This window comes from Dendrobates tinctorius, unplaced genomic scaffold (assembly GCF_039654945.1).
Source record: "Dendrobates tinctorius isolate UK_male_01 unplaced genomic scaffold, ASM3965494v1 ptg000201l, whole genome shotgun sequence".
Classification (NCBI taxonomy): domain Eukaryota; kingdom Metazoa; phylum Chordata; class Amphibia; order Anura; family Dendrobatidae; genus Dendrobates; species Dendrobates tinctorius.
The window spans coordinates 11,144,030-11,163,762 of NW_027361868.1; the positions used below are offsets into that span (position 1 = coordinate 11,144,030).

The 19,733-nt window shown below is 45.3% G+C and overlaps 1 protein-coding gene and 2 long non-coding RNA genes across 3 annotated transcripts in view; 1 reads left to right on the top strand and 2 right to left on the bottom strand.

Moving 5' to 3' along the window:
* The window catches only part of LOC141056940 (germ cell nuclear acidic protein-like), a 60,030-nt gene extending 55,495 nt beyond the window's left edge, over positions 1-4,535 (bottom strand). The window contains exon 1 of the transcript XR_012221958.1: positions 4,399-4,535. The gene's annotated coding sequence lies outside the window, so the exon portion shown is untranslated. The remainder of the gene's footprint in view (positions 1-4,398) is intronic.
* Positions 4,536-4,582: 47 nt separating this feature from the next.
* LOC141056941 (uncharacterized) lies at positions 4,583-18,784 on the top strand. Its single transcript, XR_012221959.1, has 3 exons — positions 4,583-4,716; positions 5,331-5,447; positions 14,400-18,784. It is a non-coding gene; the product is annotated as an uncharacterized lncRNA (long non-coding RNA).
* LOC141056879 (uncharacterized) lies at positions 11,419-12,580 on the bottom strand. The gene is made up of 4 exons (XR_012221949.1): positions 12,517-12,580; positions 12,274-12,373; positions 11,943-12,045; positions 11,419-11,690 (listed from the first exon to the last, which is right to left on the bottom strand). It is a non-coding gene; the product is annotated as an uncharacterized lncRNA (long non-coding RNA).
* Positions 18,785-19,733: the final 949 nt, after the last annotated feature.

The following is a 19,733-nucleotide window of genomic DNA, read 5'->3' on the forward strand; positions in this document are numbered from 1 at the left end:
AGTAAGTCATAACAGCTAGAGGGGCAGCAGATCATAACAGTCAGAGGGGCTCTACTAAATACTAAAGACCCTTGTCAAGGAGGGGTGAATAATTGCGAGACTGCAGGAGTCACTAACAGTGATATTTTGTGCTGATTTTGGACAAACCACTTGTAATATTAGTTGTGTTGAGCTTTTTTTATTGCTAAAAGTATGTATGTTTTACTAATAAACCTAATTTGCAATGAGGGGTTGAATATTTTTGATTACAAATGTATGTACAGACTCTGTACTAGGAACAGGTGTAGTAGCCTAGAGTGATCGTCCTCCATAGATCGATAGTCATCTTCAGGTCCTCAGAAATGTTGATGCTTCACTACTTTGAATGAGTTTGAGTGTAATACCAGACCCAACCCATGGATAGGAGTGGCGCTGTCCCTGGACAGAAGCAGCCATGTTTTTCTAATCTCATACAGCCGCTTTATGAGCAGGATACCTATTATCTTCTGGAAACAGATGATAGCAGCACCTGGTGGATCTGTTTTTCCTTTTTTTTAAAATTTTTCTTTAAATGAATGGGTAATTATCATCTTTGGTGTCGTGCTGGCGGTTAAATCCAGAACTTTTGCACTTGCACTCAGTAGGCTGCAATACTTCAATCCTTTATTTCCATGCTATAGATATGATTAGACATAATCACGCTGGAAATAATTAACGCTTTGCAATCAACGTGGCAATTACACTGGATTCCTGCACGAAGAAACGCTTCAGACAGCACAAAACCATAGGATAATGTCCTGTGGATGAAGCTGAATAGTCGCCTCAATTCAGGACTCTATACAAACAGATACAAAACAAAGCCAAAACCTGACAACTTGGACAACCACTCCATTCCAGACACAAAAGCATCTGTGTCATCCATCTCTCAGATTATAAACCCAACACAGTGGAGCTGGCTGTGCTTTCTAGAGGACTCTCATTTTGTCCTACCAAGGCCCTAGATAAAACTGAACTCTGCAGTGATATAGAACATGATTTCAGGAAACTGCGCCTAAGGGAATATTTCAATGATACAGAAGATTCAGAAAACACTCAGACCGAAGGAAAAGAGATTCCAACAACCAAAAAGAGGTCAGATTGGACACGTCCTTCAGACATTTGATAAAATCCACCATCATAGACACCAACAGGAGCAGCTTCGGACTGGAGCACCTTGGGCCCACCAGAGAAAATCATTCTTGGGGCCCACTATGTAGCTACATAGAAATAAAACAAGACCACCAATTGTGCGGGTCCGGGTATAATATAAGGTAGTACAAATCTTAATTATGTAGCAAGAGTTGGGGTAGCCTCCCTCATAGAATATAAAGCAGCCCCCTCATCTATATATATAGTTGCCTTAAATTGTCTGTCGTCCACTTCCGTCTGGATGTCCCCGAATCCCACAATCCAGTGCGCCGTACCGGAAGTACACCGACCGCCATTTTGGTACACCCAAGTGATGCCGCTCGGATTCCAGGCCGCAGCTGCAATCCCGACTCCTAGCTACGCTCGGATCCAGGACGCAGCTGCAATCCCGACTCCTAGCTACGCTCGGATCCAGGACCCAGCTGCAATCCCGACTCCTAGCTACGCTCGGATCCAGGACGCAGCGGTAATCCCGACTCCTAGCTACGCTCGGATCCAGGCCACCGCTGCGATCCCGAACGCTGCTGCGATTCTGAACGCCGCTGCCATACCGACCGCCACTCAGGCCACCGCTGCGATCCCAACTGCCGCTGGGATCCCAGCTACCACTGCGTTCCAGGCTGCCGCCGCGATCCCGAACACCGCTGGGATCTCGGCTGCTGCTTGGATCCCAGCCGCCGCTCGGATCCAGGCCGCCGCTGCGATCACGAGGCTGTGAAAGGGGTGTAACGAGAGGGTATAACGAGAGGGGTGTAATGAAGGGGGTATAATGAGAGGGTGTAATGAGGGGGTGTAATGTGGGGGGACTGAGAGGGATGCCTCCGCCGGAACCCCGCCAGGACCCACCGCATGACTACACACGGCGGATCCCGCCGCTGCCTGTATGTGCAGGCACAGCCAGCAGGAAACACCGCGGCTTGAGGCCTGTGCTGGAGATTGGGTGCGGCCACCCTCTGGTGGCGCCAAACACCATCTCCAGCACAGGCCGCAAAACAGTCTTTCCTGCCGGTTATGACGGCATGGAAGTGGGTAGGCCGCCACCCCCAGTGCCACAAAGCTGCCCCCATCGTGATGTTATTGCCCTCCTGATGCAATAGCATCGGGCACACATCTAGTATAATATAATGCAGCCTCCTCATAGAATATAATTCAGCCATCTCACAGAATATAATGCTGTCCCCTTCATAGGGTATAATGCAGCCATCTCACAGAATATAATGCTGCCCCCTTCATAGGGTATAATGCTGCCCCCTTCATAGGGTATAATGCTGCCCCCTTCATAGGGTATAATGCTGCCCCCCTCATAGGGTATAATGCTGCCCCCTTCATAGGGTATAATGCTGCCCCCTTCATAGGGTATAATGCTGCCCCCTTCATAGGGTATAATGCTGCCCCCTTCATAGGGTATAATGCTGCCCCCCTCATAGGGTATAATGCTGCCCCCTCATAGGGTATAATGCTGCCCCCTTCATAGGGTATAATGATGCCCCCTCACAGGGTATAATGCTGCCCCCTTCATAGGGTATAATGCTGCCCCCCACATAGGGTATAATGCTGCCCCCTCACAGGGTATAATGCTGCCCCCTTCATAGGGTATAATACTGCCCCCCTCATAGGGTATAATGCTGCCCCCTCATAGGGTATAATGCTGCCCCCCTCATAGGGTATAATGCTGCCCCCTCATAGGGTATAATACTGCCCCCCTCATAGGGTATAATGCTGCCCCCCTCATAGGGTATAATGCACCCCCTCATAGGGTATAATACTGCCCCCCTCATAGGGTATAATGCTGCCCCCCTCATAGGGTATAATGCTGCCCCCCTCATAGGGTATAATGCTGCCCCCTCATAGGGTATAATGCTGCCCCCCTCATAGGGTATAATGCTGCCCCCCTCATAGGGTATAATGCTGCCCCCTCATAGGGTATAATACTGCCCCCCTCATAGGGTATAATGCTTCCCCCCTCATAGGGTATAATGCACCCCCTCATAGGGTATAATACTGCCCCCCTCATAGGGTATAATGCTGCCCCCCTCATAGGGTATAATGCTGCCCCCCTCATAGGGTATAATGCTGCCCCCCTCATAGGGTATAATGCTGCCCCCTCATAGGGAATAATGCTGCCCCCTCATAGGGTATAATGCTGCCCCCCTCATAGGGTATAATGCTGCCCCCCTCATAGGGTATAATGCTGCCCCCCTCATAGGGTATAATGCACCCCCTCATAGGGTATAATACTGCCCCCCTCATAGGGTATAATGCTGCCCCCCTCATAGGGTATAATGCTGCCCCCTCATAGGGTATAATGCTGCCCCCCTCATAGGGTATAATGCACCCCCTCATAGGGTATAATACTGCCCCCCTCATAGGGTATAATGCTGCCCCCCTCATAGGGTATAATGCTGCCCCCCTCATAGGGTATAATGCTGCCCCCCTCATAGGGTATAATGCTGCCCCCCTCATAGGGTATAATGCTGCCCCCCCTCATAGGGTATAATGCTGCCCCCCCCTCATAGGGTATAATGCTGCCCCCCTCATAGGGTATAATGCTGCCCCCCTCATAGGGTATAATGCACCCCCTCATAGGGTATAATACTGCCCCCCTCATAGGGTATAATGCTGCCCCCCTCATAGGGTATAATGCTGCCCCCCCTCATAGGGTATAATGCTGCCCCCCCTCATAGGGTATAATGCTGCCCCCCTCATAGGGTATAATGCTGCCCCCCTCATAGGGTATAATGCTGCCCCCCTCATAGGGTATAATGCACCCCCTCATAGGGTATAATACTGCCCCCCTCATAGGGTATAATGCTGCCCCCCTCATAGGGTATAATGCTGCCCCCCTCATAGGGTATAATGCTGCCCCCCCTCATAGGGTATAATGCTGCCCCCCTCATAGGGTATAATGCTGCCCCCCTCATAGGGTATAATGCTGCCCTCCTCATAGGGTATAATGCTGCCCCCCTCATAGGGTATAATACTGCCCCCCTCATAGGGTATAATGCTGCCCCCCCTCATAGGGTATAATGCTGCCCCCTCATAGAATATAAATTCGCCCTGCTGGAGGCGGTGTGTCCAGTCACACGTGACCATTACATATAGAGACAGACAGATAATAGAGAGACAGATATAGAGACAGGTAGATAGATAGAGAGACAGATATAGAGATAGATAGAGAGACAGACAGATAATAGAGAGACAGGTAGATATAGAGCCCATCTGGACCCTTACCATGCAGCAGCCTCTCCTACAATTAACTATATACTTGCTATGTTCCTTGTTGTATGGAGGACGTGGTGGGGAGAGCGCTCGGTCACGGTGTACAGCACCCGCCTCCTGTGGGCAGCGCAGCCTACCGGCACTGTGTGTTATATTGTGGACATGTCAATAAAGTTTGTTGAACTGTGATCGCTGCGTAAACAAACATGGCGGCTCGGCTCCAGTAGCCGGAGAGAGCGGCTGACCCAGGGAACTGGGATCATTCTCCGTTCACACCGGCCACCATGGAGGACAAGGCGGGGTTTAGAGGATGGCGAGGAGCAGCCTGAGGTGAAGGTCACCGGGCCCGGGCGTAGTGATCTGTGTGAACTGTGGCCACAGCTGTGCGGGGTAGTAGTGTATCATATGAGGCCGTATGGGACTATTTACTTCTAAAATAATTGTGTTTGCAGCCAGAGGCTGTGAGGCTGCTGCAAAACTACCACTCCCAGCACTCTTTAAGAGCCAGCAGCTGCCAGGGCATGATGGGAGTTGTAGTTTTACCACAGCTACAAGCAAAAATCAATTGCAGCAACTTATGGGGGTATGTGTGTAGTTGTTCAGTGATATTCCACCTCCCCAGTGTATCATGGCCTCCTATAGGGAACCTGTAGGTGCTAGTAGCAGGATGGGAGCTGGCGACGGGGGCATTAAGGTGCAGAAGGCAGAAGTGCCCCTCACAGCTCTGGCTAAATCCAACACCTGGTCCCACTGCAGCTGCCAGCAGCCTGCACGGCGCTCACTGAGAAGAACGGAGGCTGCGCCTGGACTGCACAGGCGCACTGCCGGCGCCGCCAGTCACAACCGTGACTTCAGCCCCGGCTGCTCTTATAAGTCTCCGGTGCACTTGGGAGATAAAGCGGTGTCACTGCACGAACTGACCTGTCTTATAACTCTGCCCACAGTGCGAGCACCAAACCCCGCCTGCGCCCTCCTGCCCGGCCCTGACACCCGGGACTACCGCCCAGACTCACCGACAGTCTCATGCATCACAGAGGAGACCTGAGCAGTGCGGTGGAGAGGTAAGAGCAGCATGTAGTGCAGCCTGCGGGGACTAATGTACAGCGCCCAGCCACCGCACTGCTCCCTGAGGGGCTGTGGTCTCTGCACCAGACTCATATACACTCATTCACCGTGTGTCTGGGGTGGAGACACTGATGTGATGTTGGCATGTATTTATAGATACACTTCTCAAAAAAATAAAGGGAACACTTAAACAAAAGAATATAACTCCAAGTAAATCAAACTCCTGTGAAATCAAACTGTCCACGTAGGAAGCAACACTGATTGACAATCAATTTCACATGCTGTTGTGCAAGTGGAATAGACAATAGATGGAAATTATTGGCAATTATCAAGACACCCACAATAAAGGAGTGGTTCTGCAGGTGGGGACCACAGACCACTTCTCAGTGCTTTCTGGCTGATGTCTTGGTCACTTTTGAATGTTGGTTGTACTTTCACACTCGTGGTAGCATGAGACGGACTCTACAACCCACACAAGTGGCTCAGGTAGTGCAGCTCATCCAGGATGGCACATCAATGAGAGCTGTAGCAAGAAGGTTTGCTGTGTCTGTCAGCGTAGTGTCCAGAGGCTGGAGGCGCTGCCAGGAGACAGGCCAATACACCAGCAGACGTGGAGGGGGCCGTAGGAGGGCAACAACCCAGCCGCAGGATCGCTACCTCCACCTTTGTGCAAGGAGGAACAGGAGGAGCACTGCCAGAGCCCTGCAAAATGACCTCCAGCAGGCCATAAATGTGCATGTGTCTGAACAAATGGATAGAAACCGACTCCATGAGGATGGCCTGAGTGCCCGACACAGATGGGGGTTGTGCTCACAGCCCAACACCGTTTACCTCAATCATCCGCGCTCCAGCAGCTTATTCAGTCAACTTGTCACCGGCCGGGACAACGCTCCAGGACTCACTGCTACTCCGGAGAGACTTGATACGGAACCCAAGATAAGTACGCTACGATCCACTGATTGGAGTAAAAAGTATTTTTCAGAGCGCAGGTATCTGACCTTGTCTGCCCTACAGCGCAGCACCTTTGAGCACTCCCAGCACTTATATGGGGCAGCATTAACTATATCTGCATGGCATCAGCAACCTGTTTTGGCCTTTGGCCCTTGGTCACACTGTATATCCTTAGCACCATTAAGCGCCAATGGTATATTAGTTTTCAGATCTTTGTGCACATAAATCAGTGCCATTACTACATACTATGATTTTTCTCTTGCTTATTTGCACATACTGAAAGGCACTGACATTATTGCTTTTATTGCACTTGACACGTTCTTAAATATTTATTAATTAGACCTTTTATTCTTGTTTTATATGAGTGCAATAATTCCTATCAACCCCCTAAATACCTGTTCCTTCAATTTCTAGCTCATTCAATTGAACTTCTATCGGAGGGTATACGTCACTTCTTGTCTAGAATTCATGAAATTCATAGCGCGAGTACTTATTATTTGTTTATATTCAGTTTTACAAAAATTGCTCATAAACTGACCGTGACCCCAGATTGAGAAACAGAGCAAAAGTTTTAAGGGGGTTTTACACTAAGCGATATCGCTAGCAATATCGCTAAAACGTCACCGGTTTTGTGACGTTATAGCGATATTGCTAGCGATATCGCTATGTGTGATACTTACCAGCGACCGGCTCCCCCGCTGTCCATCGCTGATCGCGCGAGAATGTCCGGCTCCATTTCTCGTCGGGCGCTTCCTGCTGAGACTTCCTGCTGTGACGACGAGCGACGCTGGACGCGGGCGGGAGGACGCAGGATCGCTGTGTGTGAATGGTAAGTATCGTGCGCTGTGTCGCTGCTGCATCGCTGTGAGGTCTTTCTGTATGAAAGCTCACTAGCGATCATTTAGCGATGCACCAGCGATCCTGACCGGGTCGGATCGCTGGTCGGATCGCTGGTGCATCGCTAAATGTAAAAGGGCCTTTAGTCAGGAGTCAGGCCAATCACAGGACTTATGTCGCTGCGGTGCCCATAGCCTTGTGATGCCGGTAGCCCTGCGATTAGAGTTGAGCGAAACAGGTCGGTCAGATTCAAAAGTCGCAAACTTTCACCAAAGTCGGGTTTCATGAAACGAAACCTGACCACAGCATGAAGTTGGCCATGCGGTTGGTGACCCAAGCACCAAAGTCAGGTTTCGCCGAATGCTTGCACGTGACTTTTTTCAGCCAATGAGAGAAGCGGAGCGCAGCTGGAGAGGGAGACGAGAGAGATTTCGCCGCCTCTGGGGTTAAAATTCATGCCAGGTGTGTTTACAGTCCTCCACTCACTGCCGACTTTTCTCCCCATTGACTTGCATTGGGTTTCGTGTTTCACGACTTTTCCCGACTTTTCGCTATAGTCGGCCGATTTCGTTCGACTCGACTTAATATCACATTTGTGTATGGGGAAAAAAAAAAAAGTAGATGTACATAAATTACCCCCAAGGGGAACTGGAGTATATTTGTGCAAAACTTTTTTAAATTTTTTTTATAAAGTTGCAATTGATGAATTAGAACATCTGAAAATTCCAAATCGCATCCACAACGGTGAATAGAAAATAATACAAAAAAAAACAAACAGGCAAACACAAATAGAATAGAGTTTAAAAAAGGCGCAAATGAAAAACAGCAAAAAAAGCAAAACGCCAAACCCTAAACAAAAAAGACACAATACAATAATCAATCAGACCCTGAATTATCGCAGCTAATTCTTTCTCTGAGGTGAAACAGTTCTGTTTTCCGACATGTTTTACCTCACAGAAAGCGGCAGCTGTGATTTCCGTGCTATAATGTCTGTTTTCTCTGGTTTGCCCCCCCCCCCCTATTCAGGAGCTGTGGTATGATCAGACTGTGTTCCTGCACAGTCAGACACGACCATTACACAGTACATAGCAGGGGCATGTTTATAAGATTATCTCAGCATAGGAAAATTATTTTGATCACATCCAAGTGTGGAAATTATTATTCCATACGGGTTCCAGTAGGTCACCTGCAATATTTGCGGCGGCTGTGGTGTAATTCTACTGAAGATTCGTCCCTCCTCCTGCCGTCTGACAACAGGTCACGTGGGGCCCTGCGTGTTTCCTATGTCAGCGTCTGGGGGAGGTGGCTGCGCCTCTGCTCAGTGTAGTCGGTGTGCCGGTGTATGGGCGCATCCGGTCGGCACGGCATATAAACATGGCGATTGCATCCTCTCTCCACGCCCCCTGAGGAAGGAGCTTCATGCTCCGAAATGCGCGTCGGGGAAGGGCTGAAGGTACGGATCCTCTGCAATATTCATCTGCCACTTAGGTAAATGTTGCTCTTGGTGTGTGGCTGCTCACCTATTATTGGAATCTCTCTGGGGCTATACTGAGCATGTGCTCTGGATATTACATGGGTGGTATATGAGGTTTCAACTTAATATAAAGTAACGCTTTTTCTTATATATGAGCACAGGCTCTTAATTTATGACTGTTTGAAGTATACCCATGTGTAATTCTCCCTGCACCAGATGATTATTGGCACCTCTTATTTTTTGTATTGCATCGTAATTGTGCTGCCATATTGAGCAATTGCTCTGGGCATTTGCACGGGCGGGATAGGGGGTTCTAACCATGTGTAAAACAGCCCCCTTCTTGTGCTACATGAGCACTGGCTCTGAGAGTAGTGTTGTTCTATCTGTATATTGTTGGCAATATGTCTACATGTTATTCTTGTGGCGCCAGATGAATATTTATGTTTGCCTACACCAATTTCGTGGTTATTTATTATATATGTAATTGTAGAGGGTTTGGCCTGTATGCCGTGAACTATGTGTGATCACCTGATGTGTACAATTTTTTCTGCCCCAATCATTGTATTTGATCTATTTTAAATTATTTGTACCTAATAAAACGATTAATTTTAATGGGACTTTATGACTGCTTTCAGTCTTTTCTTAGCATGCTCTCTGCAGTTGGCCCTGTATTTGTCTGGTTAAGGCACACATGATTGAGTGGTAGGTGGCAATTGGCCTTGTTATTTCTGCAATCATTCCCTACCCACATGTGTTATGCTTACCACAATTTGTTCATACTCCCTAAATTCAGCAGTGTCCATATGGACGCCCGTGGCAGAAATAAATTCTGGCATGCACGAAGTGTAGGATTCCATGGGCACCCAATCACTTACAGCAGCAGTAGCGCTAGCATGTTCTCGCCCGCTGCACTATTGCTGATTCTCATCGTCGCTAGAACTAGTGGACAACATCAGCAAAAACTGCTCCGCCGTTTCACTGGCGCTGTCTGTATCCGAACAGATCATGGCGTAAGCCTCATCTGCCGAATACAAACGTGCAGCCATCTCCAACTTTTTCTCTCTCTTTCTCTCTTTCCCTCTTTCCCGACGGACAGGGAGACTGAGGCGACACTGGGAGGGGGGTAGACACATCAGCCGTCCCAGTACTCACTGAGGCAGCTGCTTCATTCCTGGTGCATCCCACGTTCCTCCTGAAGTTCAAAGGACTGGAGGCAGAGCCCAGGACAACTTCAAACAAGTAAGATTTATTTTCCACAGGACATCCAATACACCGTTAGAACACTTGACACGGTACCAGCAATACATCTTCTACAGCTTTCCCTAGCTTCTTCAGCTACACCAGAATGGACCACAAAGTCACTACGAGACGAGGAGCGTGGTGAAAATGGCACTTCGACCGATCTCCCTGGAACCGACTTCAGTCCAGACACGGATATATTCATCTACTAGATCGTCCACCCCTTTTGGTTATCCTGCTCGTGTACTAGCTGGTGACCCACTCGACTACTTCATCAGCACCCCGTCTTGTGCTGGCACTTCCTCCATGACTCTTCGACTGACTTCTTAAACCACGTTGCTGCAGGTATCACACTTCACTTTGTTGTTCTGACAACTCCCCCACATCTGCTCTCGATTGCTAGGGATTCCACTTCACACATTTGTGTGTCAGCTGTGCGGCCCAGGAACAATACCTTCTGAGCAGCACCAGGGGCTACCCTGTCTATTACCAGGAAATCTCACTCAGCTCATTCCCGGCTAACACTCCTACAATTAACCCTGAAGTGTCCTACCACTGTGTCCCATAATGAGTGCACTCAGTGTCCCCATCTTGTGTCCTTTTTACTAACTGCACTGTCCCTAACTTATACATATAATACATTATGGTAATAAACACACATATACAGCTTACACATAATGCACAGATATGTACATAAGATGCAATCAAATATGGCAATCATTTACAGGTAACTAATAGCAACAATATCTACAGGGCTAGGCCCTGACCCTCTTACAGTGGGATAAAAATTGATTCTAGATTTCAAACAAGTTTCTAACAGCAGCAGCTCAGGCACTGTCAGTGCAGAGCTTCTACTCTGATCGGGCAGGAAGTGCTGATATTTCAGCATCTACTGCATGGTCATGCTGTGATCGGTCAGTCAGATTGACTGCCCGATTACAGCGATCTGGGTGCGGGGACCGACAGTATGGGTCCCTGCCAGAGGCGTAGTTAGGGGTTCAGCTCAGAGGGAGAAAAAATCTGAGTGGACCCCTAACTGGTAACCCTGATTACAACTCAGGTGGAACACCCAGCGGCAGTAGCTCTGGGTGGGCCCCCTCAGAGCAAGGGGCCCGAGGCAACCGCACCCTCTTCCCCCCTGGTAGCTACGCTACAGGTGTCTGCACCTCTTCCCGTGCCTTTCAGCTGTCATACACAGCTGTCGGCACTGTACTTATCACTGTGTGTTTGCAAGTTTTAGTGACACTATACATACATGACGGACACAGTCCATCCTGGTGCGGAAACTGACACCCGGCCATGATGGACTGTGTCCGTCATTAGACGTTAAGGGGTTAAATAATACTCTCACAGATTGACAGCTGCATTTAACGGTTTAACAGCAGCAGACAAAGCTCCGTTCCTCTCGGTTGTTCGAGGCAGATTATGTCTGAATAGCACAAGTAGACAACATTATAATATGTTTATCAACAGCAATCGTTTTGCAGAACAAAAATCCCAACTAGAAAGAATTAATATATTCATTTTTATTGGTATTTATATCTAACTCAGAAAAATTAGAAAAAAACAAGCAATTGATGACTATTGAAGTTCAAATGTCCAACACTTGTAGAGATTCTCCAGGTCTAGGAAACTGCATCTGATCATGTTCTCAGCGCAGGTCGGTGCAGGTATTCAGCTTTTTCTTCCAAGATGTGTCATGCCTGTGTAGAAGCGATAAGTCGCCTTTCTCATTAACCTGAAAACAATTGAAAGATGTTTTTAAAAAGCTTAACAAAATATACTGGTTATCAAAAGAAACAACTCACAGAAGGCAACTTCACCATCATATCTCTGGTCATCAGCTGAACTTGAAATAGACGTGAAATATTGCATTATATATTGTCTACAAAGAAGGCCAATATGGAACTTGAAAATAGGAAGTTGCCAATAATAGTGTAATGTTAGAAAAATGCGACATGAACCATACGGCTATGGTGAGAGCACTCACAATAGATCTATACGGCGTGCAATGTCTGAGGGACTCATCTCGCCCGTCAGTGTGTTGGCGATTCTTCCGCAGCAGTAGGCTGATAACTTTCATCATTTCTTTCCTTTCTCAACCAGAATTTAAAAAAATTGTGCAGCAAGAAAAAATAATAATTAGAACAAATAAATACAGTAATAAAAACTATATTGCATTTCTTCTATTACGCCTTGCTTACACTATCATGTCCTCGCTGTTGCACTTCTTGAAAACAAGAATGATTGTTACTTACGATGATTTATATTATTGACATGAAGAACATATATAAATGGAGGAAAACTACAGAAATATTTACCTGGGAAACACACGTTAGAAGCTTTGTGTCCATCAGAAGAGGTGGATTCTGAATGTTCGCTGTTCGCTGCTTGTGATGAAGACGTAAACTGATTGTCTCCCTACACGGTGAAAAAAAGGCAAAATATAGAAAAGTATTTAAACTTTAAATGATAAAAGACAAAATTAGAGACTCAAGATTCTCAATATTTTAAAAATCACTTTTATTATTGATTGCTGACAATAATGGAAGTTTCGTTCTTACCTCCATCACAGGTGGATGAGATGACAATATTTAGATAAATCTCACTGTTCAAATAATGAACCTGAAAATATAAAGAAAATAATTACATCCAACAAAGCTTAAACTCATAGAAGGTTTTCCAGAGCATTGTAGATAATTGTTGGGAATTGTCAATCATTCCATAGCCAGCAAGTTATGGGAAATGTAACCAGGGTTTATCTGGTGACCTATGAGGATGGATTCTGGATCTTTGCTGCTAATTGCTGGTGATGAACACAGATATCCATTGTCTCGCTACTCAGGGGAAAATATATAAAAGTGTCTCGACTTTACATTTTAAAGAAACCAAATTAGAGGCTAAATATTCTGAAGAATAGTTACATGTTTAGCTGATGGGTAGTTGACGCATTCGTCCACCGCACCGGCGGCATTTACGTTTATTGTCAGGTATTTGTCTAAATCGCCCAATTCTGCAAAGATAAGAGGGATATTGGTTACTGGGCTGGAATGAACGTTCATTAATACCATGGATTATATTAACAAGAACAAATTGAAATCAATATATTATGAACTGGCCCAGCACAGAAAATATAACATGTAGTATCCTGAACCCTACAGCCCCCAGACGTCAGTCCGCTCTGATAGTAGTAAAGTATGAAAGCATTCTACCAACAGAACCGCACGGACGTCTCTCCGCAGTGATTGTGTGTCCGGAGGAGATGAGTCATAAAATCCACTTACTCTTTACCACACAGGTCGCATTTGTACTTGTATTTGTAGTTGATGGTATAATTATGATATCGTGTCACTTTTGGCAGCTCAGGATGGATAAGATTTACCCTTCTTGTGAAAACCTGCCATAACGGGCCATGGTTGTCTTTGCGTTTACCGGTGATTATCCAACAGGCGGCATGGCACATCTCGTGCGCAAGGGTGGATCGTACTCGCACTAAAACAAGAGATTATACAGTTATGAGAAAATCTGAGTACACCCTGATTGAACTATTTGGTTTTACAGAGCAGGACAAAATACAAACTACATCCTGAGATGAACAACACGTGACAAGTCAACCGTGCCATTATTTATTTACCGAATACTACTTCAAAATGCAGAAACGGAGTGAAAAATAAGTACACCCCATGAATCCATAGCTTTTAGAATCACCTTTAGCAGCAATAACTTGAAGTTGCATCAATGGTGTACTTAATCACACGCCGTTTTTGCCTTTTGGCCTACTTTTTGTTAAATAAATAATGATGCAATATTTTTTTTTCATGTTGTTTTCTGAGATTGTATTTCCCTACATTTAGGACTTTCTATAGAGCTGATACTTTTTTTAATTTTCTCCTGATATGTCAAATATTAGAATTCAAAGAGGGTGTACTTAGTTTTTCTTATGACAGTATGTACAATGAGTTTATAAGATGTTCTACATAACAAGTAGCAGCTTATTTGCCCTGTACACAGGTTGTCTTATGAAGCTGTAGGATGGATGTGATGTGAAACCTACCGGCAGAATCGCAGACTGTTTCAGAAAGCTCAATACGTGAGAGACGGCGGTTGTTCTGCAGCTTATTCCAGCATCGGCCGGATGCTGTTCCCATCTTCTTGCTCCACGAAATGTCCATTTTCAAAGGGAGCTAAAATAAAGAAAACAAATTCCGTTACATCTGTAAACTCTTTGACCCCAACCTTGTAAAGTCCCTAACTCTTAAGTTTGATTTACAGCACTGGTCTACTTGTATGAGGCACGGGGTCTACCGAGAAGTCCAAGATGTGAGAACAAAAATAAAAATAAACTTATTCTAAAATGTCCAAATATCAACTAAATGTTTTTTATTTATAAATGTAAAAATCCTTTCAACTTCAAGCCAAAAGTTGCTAATCTTTTTTGTCTCTGCAGTGGTGGATCATCTAAGGTTTCCTCTCATCGCACAGATAAGAAGACGGTGACGGCATTTACCAAACTATGTGAGATTTACCTGAGATACTCAATAACTATATTACAGAAACATGACCAAGGGGTTAGGAATCTGCCTTTCAGAAAGTTAGAGCCATTTTTCTTGGAATTTATTGTTTAAAGGGGGAGATAATAGAGAAGTCATGTATCACCCAGAAACCCATGATAAGATGTGATACCTTATTATCGAAGACTGTCCGGTTGTACCAGTTGTACAGTCGCTCCACCAGCTCCTCCTTATTTTCCTGGAAGTGGGTAACATAGATGGAAGTAGGAGAAATGACATCTTCCAGGAAACAGCCGGGGACGTTACATCGTGGTGTCCTGGCAAAGATAAGGAATCCTATATAAATCCACAGGAAACATCTTGCCTAGTTCATCTAATATATAAAGCTCAATGTGGGTGTGTATGTCCGGGATTGGCATCCGCACCGTCGCAGCTACAGCCACAAAATTTTGCATAGTCACACATCTGGACCCCGAGAGCGTCATAGGCTATGTTGTGAGGTGAAATTTTAACCCCTCGCCTTCCAACTCACCAAACAATTTTGCCCCTATCTACATAATGGGGAAAAAGTGTGTATCAAGCCCGCCCCTCGTTATGATGTCATAATGGTTCCCATGGCGACGCTAATGTCATAATAGGATGCAGTGGCGAAGATGCTGTCACAATGGTTGCATTGGTGACGGTTATGTCTTAACGGTTGCCATGGTGATGATGATGTCATAATGGGTATATGGGCACGGGACTGGGATGGAGGATGTGTGATGGTATATGGGCACGGGAATATGGGATGGCGGATATCTATGATGGATATATGGGCATGTGACTATGGGATGGAGGGTGTATGATGAGTATATGGGGACTCGACTATGGAATGGCGGATATGTACGATGGGTATATGGGCACGGGACTATGGGATGGAGGATGTGTGATGGTATATGGGCACGGGACTATGGGATGGCGGATATATATGATGGATATATGGGCATGTGACTGGGATGGAGGATGTATGATGAGTATATGGGGACTTGACTGGGATGGCGAATATGTTTGATGGGTATATATGGGCATGGGACTATGGGATGGAAAACATGTATGATGGGTATATGGGCATAGGACTGTGGGGTGGAGAATATGTATGATGGGTATATAGGCACTCGACTATGGAATGGTGGATATGTATGATGGGTATATGGGCACGGGACTATGTGATGGAGGATAATTATAATTTGTTATAACTAACCACAGTTAGTTACTATGCCCGGGCAGCGCCGGGCTCTTCAGCTAGTGCTTTATATAGAGGTAGATATATCTGGCCTAACTTACCTCTCCTGTGTAGCGGAGCTCTCCTCGCTATCAGATGGTAAATTATCTGAACAGAAATAATGAAAAGTGAAAATACTTTTTATAAGGCTCAAATCAGACATGTTAGTATGCAGGCCCGTACTAGAGAGGGGTCTATAGATAGAGAGTGTAGAGAACTAATAAGACTATGGATATGGGATCCGACCAGAGCAGAACACATTGCTGACCAGACCACCAGAAATCCACAGGATCATCCTTTGGGATCAGGATCTGAAATTATAATGGGGTTCAGCAACAACAGGGCCCATAAACTTTCTCAGACGTCTATCCCATCTGTTGCTCAGGTAATCTATCCTTATTAATATTGTATGTGCTCAGTACAAGATCAGAAGTGAACATGTCCTCAGTGGCCGGAGGATGGACCCTCAAATGGAAGGGGTCAATTCTCTGGGGCCTTCATGTGAAATAAGACTAGAGGTCCTATCACCTCATTTGCTGATTCATGGTAGCCTCCATTGGTTTTAATGGAGATGTGGGATTCCTTGGTGCAGGGCTTTCTCCATTGATGTCTATTGGATTTCCGAAAAGACACAAGCAAATGTATTACACATCTGTAATAAATTCTGTAGGGACAACAATGGCCGTAAGTCAACATGGCGGTGACTTTTTCTCCCAATATGGATATATTCGAGACACAGGATCCACACCAATCAAGCATGTGTAAAATAGGATTACCTCTGTAAGGTATCTTTAATTTAACCCCTTAACAACCATGTACGATGCTCATCAGTAGAGAATGAATGGAGAGAGCTCAGGAGTTGAGCCCGCCTCTTTCCCAGCAGATGTTGGTTGTGTCATTCATCCATCATCTGCCTCTGACAGCCGAGAGTTGATTGGAGCTCTGCCTCCTTCTGTTAACCTGTTAAATGCTGCTGTCATTCTCTGACAGTGGCATTTACAGCACATTTTCCAGGTGGCTCACTGTTCCAACTCCTGATCAGCGCCCTTGTAATTGTTAGATTTGGAAACTGAAAATTCATTGCTATTTCTACAATAACATAAACCTTGATTGTGTCTAGAAATGATAACTTACTATTAAACATGGATGTTCCTGCTCTATTGGAATCGGCATCATCAATAATGATGTCATCGTAGCTGTGAAATGAATGTAACAGAATATGAGCCATCATTAGACATTAATCCCCATCATGTATCTAGTAATGGAGGAGATGTAAATCTTACCAGTTGGAACTGTCCGGATCATCTGAAGTTGGTAAAATCAGATCTGTGGGGGCAACACAACATAAATATATTATTAGACTATTGTAATAGCAAAGACTGAGGCTCAATATCAAAAGTAATGTGTCCTGTACGTGGTCACCATGAGAAGCAATCCTCAAATCCCATTTCTGTCTGACTTTATAATGCCTGCATGAATATTCCTGACCAAATGCTGAACAGAAATGTTTGATATAAACTCTACCTTAGACGTATAATAAAGATAAATCTAAGCCCTGACCACAATGTGCACGTGATCTGCACCCAGTGACTACAATTGGTTATTAATACATCAGAGACTTTACTAGATTAGGGTTACAGTACCTGGTAAATTCGGAGTCGGGTCCGAATTGAAGCCAGTGGTGTTATCTTGGCCTGGAGACCTCGGTATTGGCCTCTTTCTTCGATGAGACTGAAAAAATGACAAACACGTCAGAATCTATAACCATGAACATCTCCAATCTATAATCTTACTCCATATTCCACTGATTAGAGGTAGACATCGATATGAGTGTGGTTTCCATTGTCCTGTGCTTAATTCATGTACAGAGTATAACGGGGGTATGGGACACTTATGGTTAGGATATGGATGGGGGCGGTGGTGACATTTATGTGTCTTCATAGAATATTATGTATCCTGTACATGGACATATTGTCACAAATATTACAAGTGAGGGCAGTCTTTACTCTGCAAACATGATCCGAGTTATCGCCTCATCTACTTGGAGCTATATTTTCTGTCCCACCATCTTTTTCTTGAACTTTTATCCGAAATATATTTTATTTATTTAAGAATATAAAATGATACTCACCTGATGTAAATCGTCATCATCACTGCTGTCCTCGGTATCCGAGAGAACTATAATACTCTTAAATCGCTTTCTTGGCATCATATTTGCACAAGTCACTCCCAACACTCCTCTCTCCACAAACGCCTACTAAAACCCTCAACGGAACCCTGGGTGACGGGGCATTCTATAGCGTCCAGCCCTTTGTGACATCATTAGAATGCTGTAATTGTTTGCTCATTTTTTGAATTTTGCAACTTTATTAAATTGTACAAAACATACAGTATCAATACATAAAGAGGAAATTAGATTAAAACAACAATCTTCCTAAGGCCGGGGTCACACTTGTGAGTGCAATGCGAGAAATTGCGCCTCAATACAAGGCAATATCGCTGGCACTCGGGACTGGAGTGTGCGGCTGCATGTATTTCTTTGCAACTGAACTCTCCGCTCCGAGCCGCCGGCCGCAGTGCTGGGTATTGAGGCGAGAGACCTGCGCGAGTTTCTCGCATTGCACTCACAAGTGTGACCCCAGCCTAATTCCTTCACTCCCAGCCTTTTTCAAATTTTTCAGAAAAAACTAATAATAAAAAAACCCACATAAACAAACATTTAAATTAAAGAGACCCCCACTAATGTTTAAGTTGTTGATTATCTCTCCCCCGAGTTTTAATGCTCTTCCACTACATTTTTTTTCCAATTGTTCACACAATTTTCAAAATTCTCTGAGGAGCAAAACCACACCGTCATATTTTATAACTCTCTTTAGTAATTTCTTCTATTCTGTAATACTCCATTTTTTTTTCTTTATCCATTTCCTAACGAATTCCCCTCTTGTTATATAAAGCCGCCTACTTAAAGGGAACCTGTCAGCAGGAATGTGCACAGTAACCTACACACAATGTCAGGTCGGTGCTGTTATACTGAATAAAATGATACTTTGGTTGATGAAATCTGTCTTGTGGCTTTTTCTTAATCTTTATTTTCAGTTTCGTATTAATGAGATTCTCGTGCCCTAAGGCGGGGTTCATGTATGTGGTGCTCCGATTAGATATTCATAATGCAGACTACGGACCCCCTCGCTGATCTCTCACGGCCCTGCCCCCTAGTTTGCATAATGAATGCGCTGCAGCATAATCACATGGTTACTGTGAACTTAATCCCTTTTGCAGATTTACTTGAGCAAAGGAAAAAAAATTCATTTTGAAAATGGCGCCTGGGGTGCCTGCGCAGTAGCAGCTATCGGTTTGTATAGAGATCCAATAGCTACTGTTGTGCAGGTGGCGGTGGCGCCATTTTGCTAAAGAAAAAAATGTCCTCCATAAAAATGGCGCCGCCCAGGATCGCAAATTCTTTCTTTGAGGTAAAACTTTTTTTAAAAGATAGACAGGAAACTGCTTTATCTCACAGAATCAGCTGCAATCCTGTGCTGTGCTGTCTGTATACTCTTTTGCTTCCTCCTCTGCCCAGGAGACGTGGTATGATCAGACCATGTTCCTGCACGGTCAGGGGACAGTGCAAGAGGGGCTCTGGGGACATCATATTATATGGGATGCTGTTGGGGGCATTATACTGTATTTTACGGGCTGTGCTGTTGACTATGCTATATAATGGGGGCTGAGGTATACATTATACTGCATAGGGGGCTGTGGTTGACATCATAGTGTATACTTGGAAGCTGTTATGTATAGACTGTGGGTGGCTGTGGTGACCATTATGCTGTGTAGTGGCACAGTTTGGAGAGGACAAAATGGTGGGCAGTATGATGGCATAGTGTGAAGAGGGGGCACAAAATGGATATGGAATGGGGACAGCGTGAAATGGGTGCACAGTATGGAGAAAGGTTAGCATAGCGGGGGACAGTATGGAGATATAGAGAGTGAAAGGGAAAACAGTAGAGAG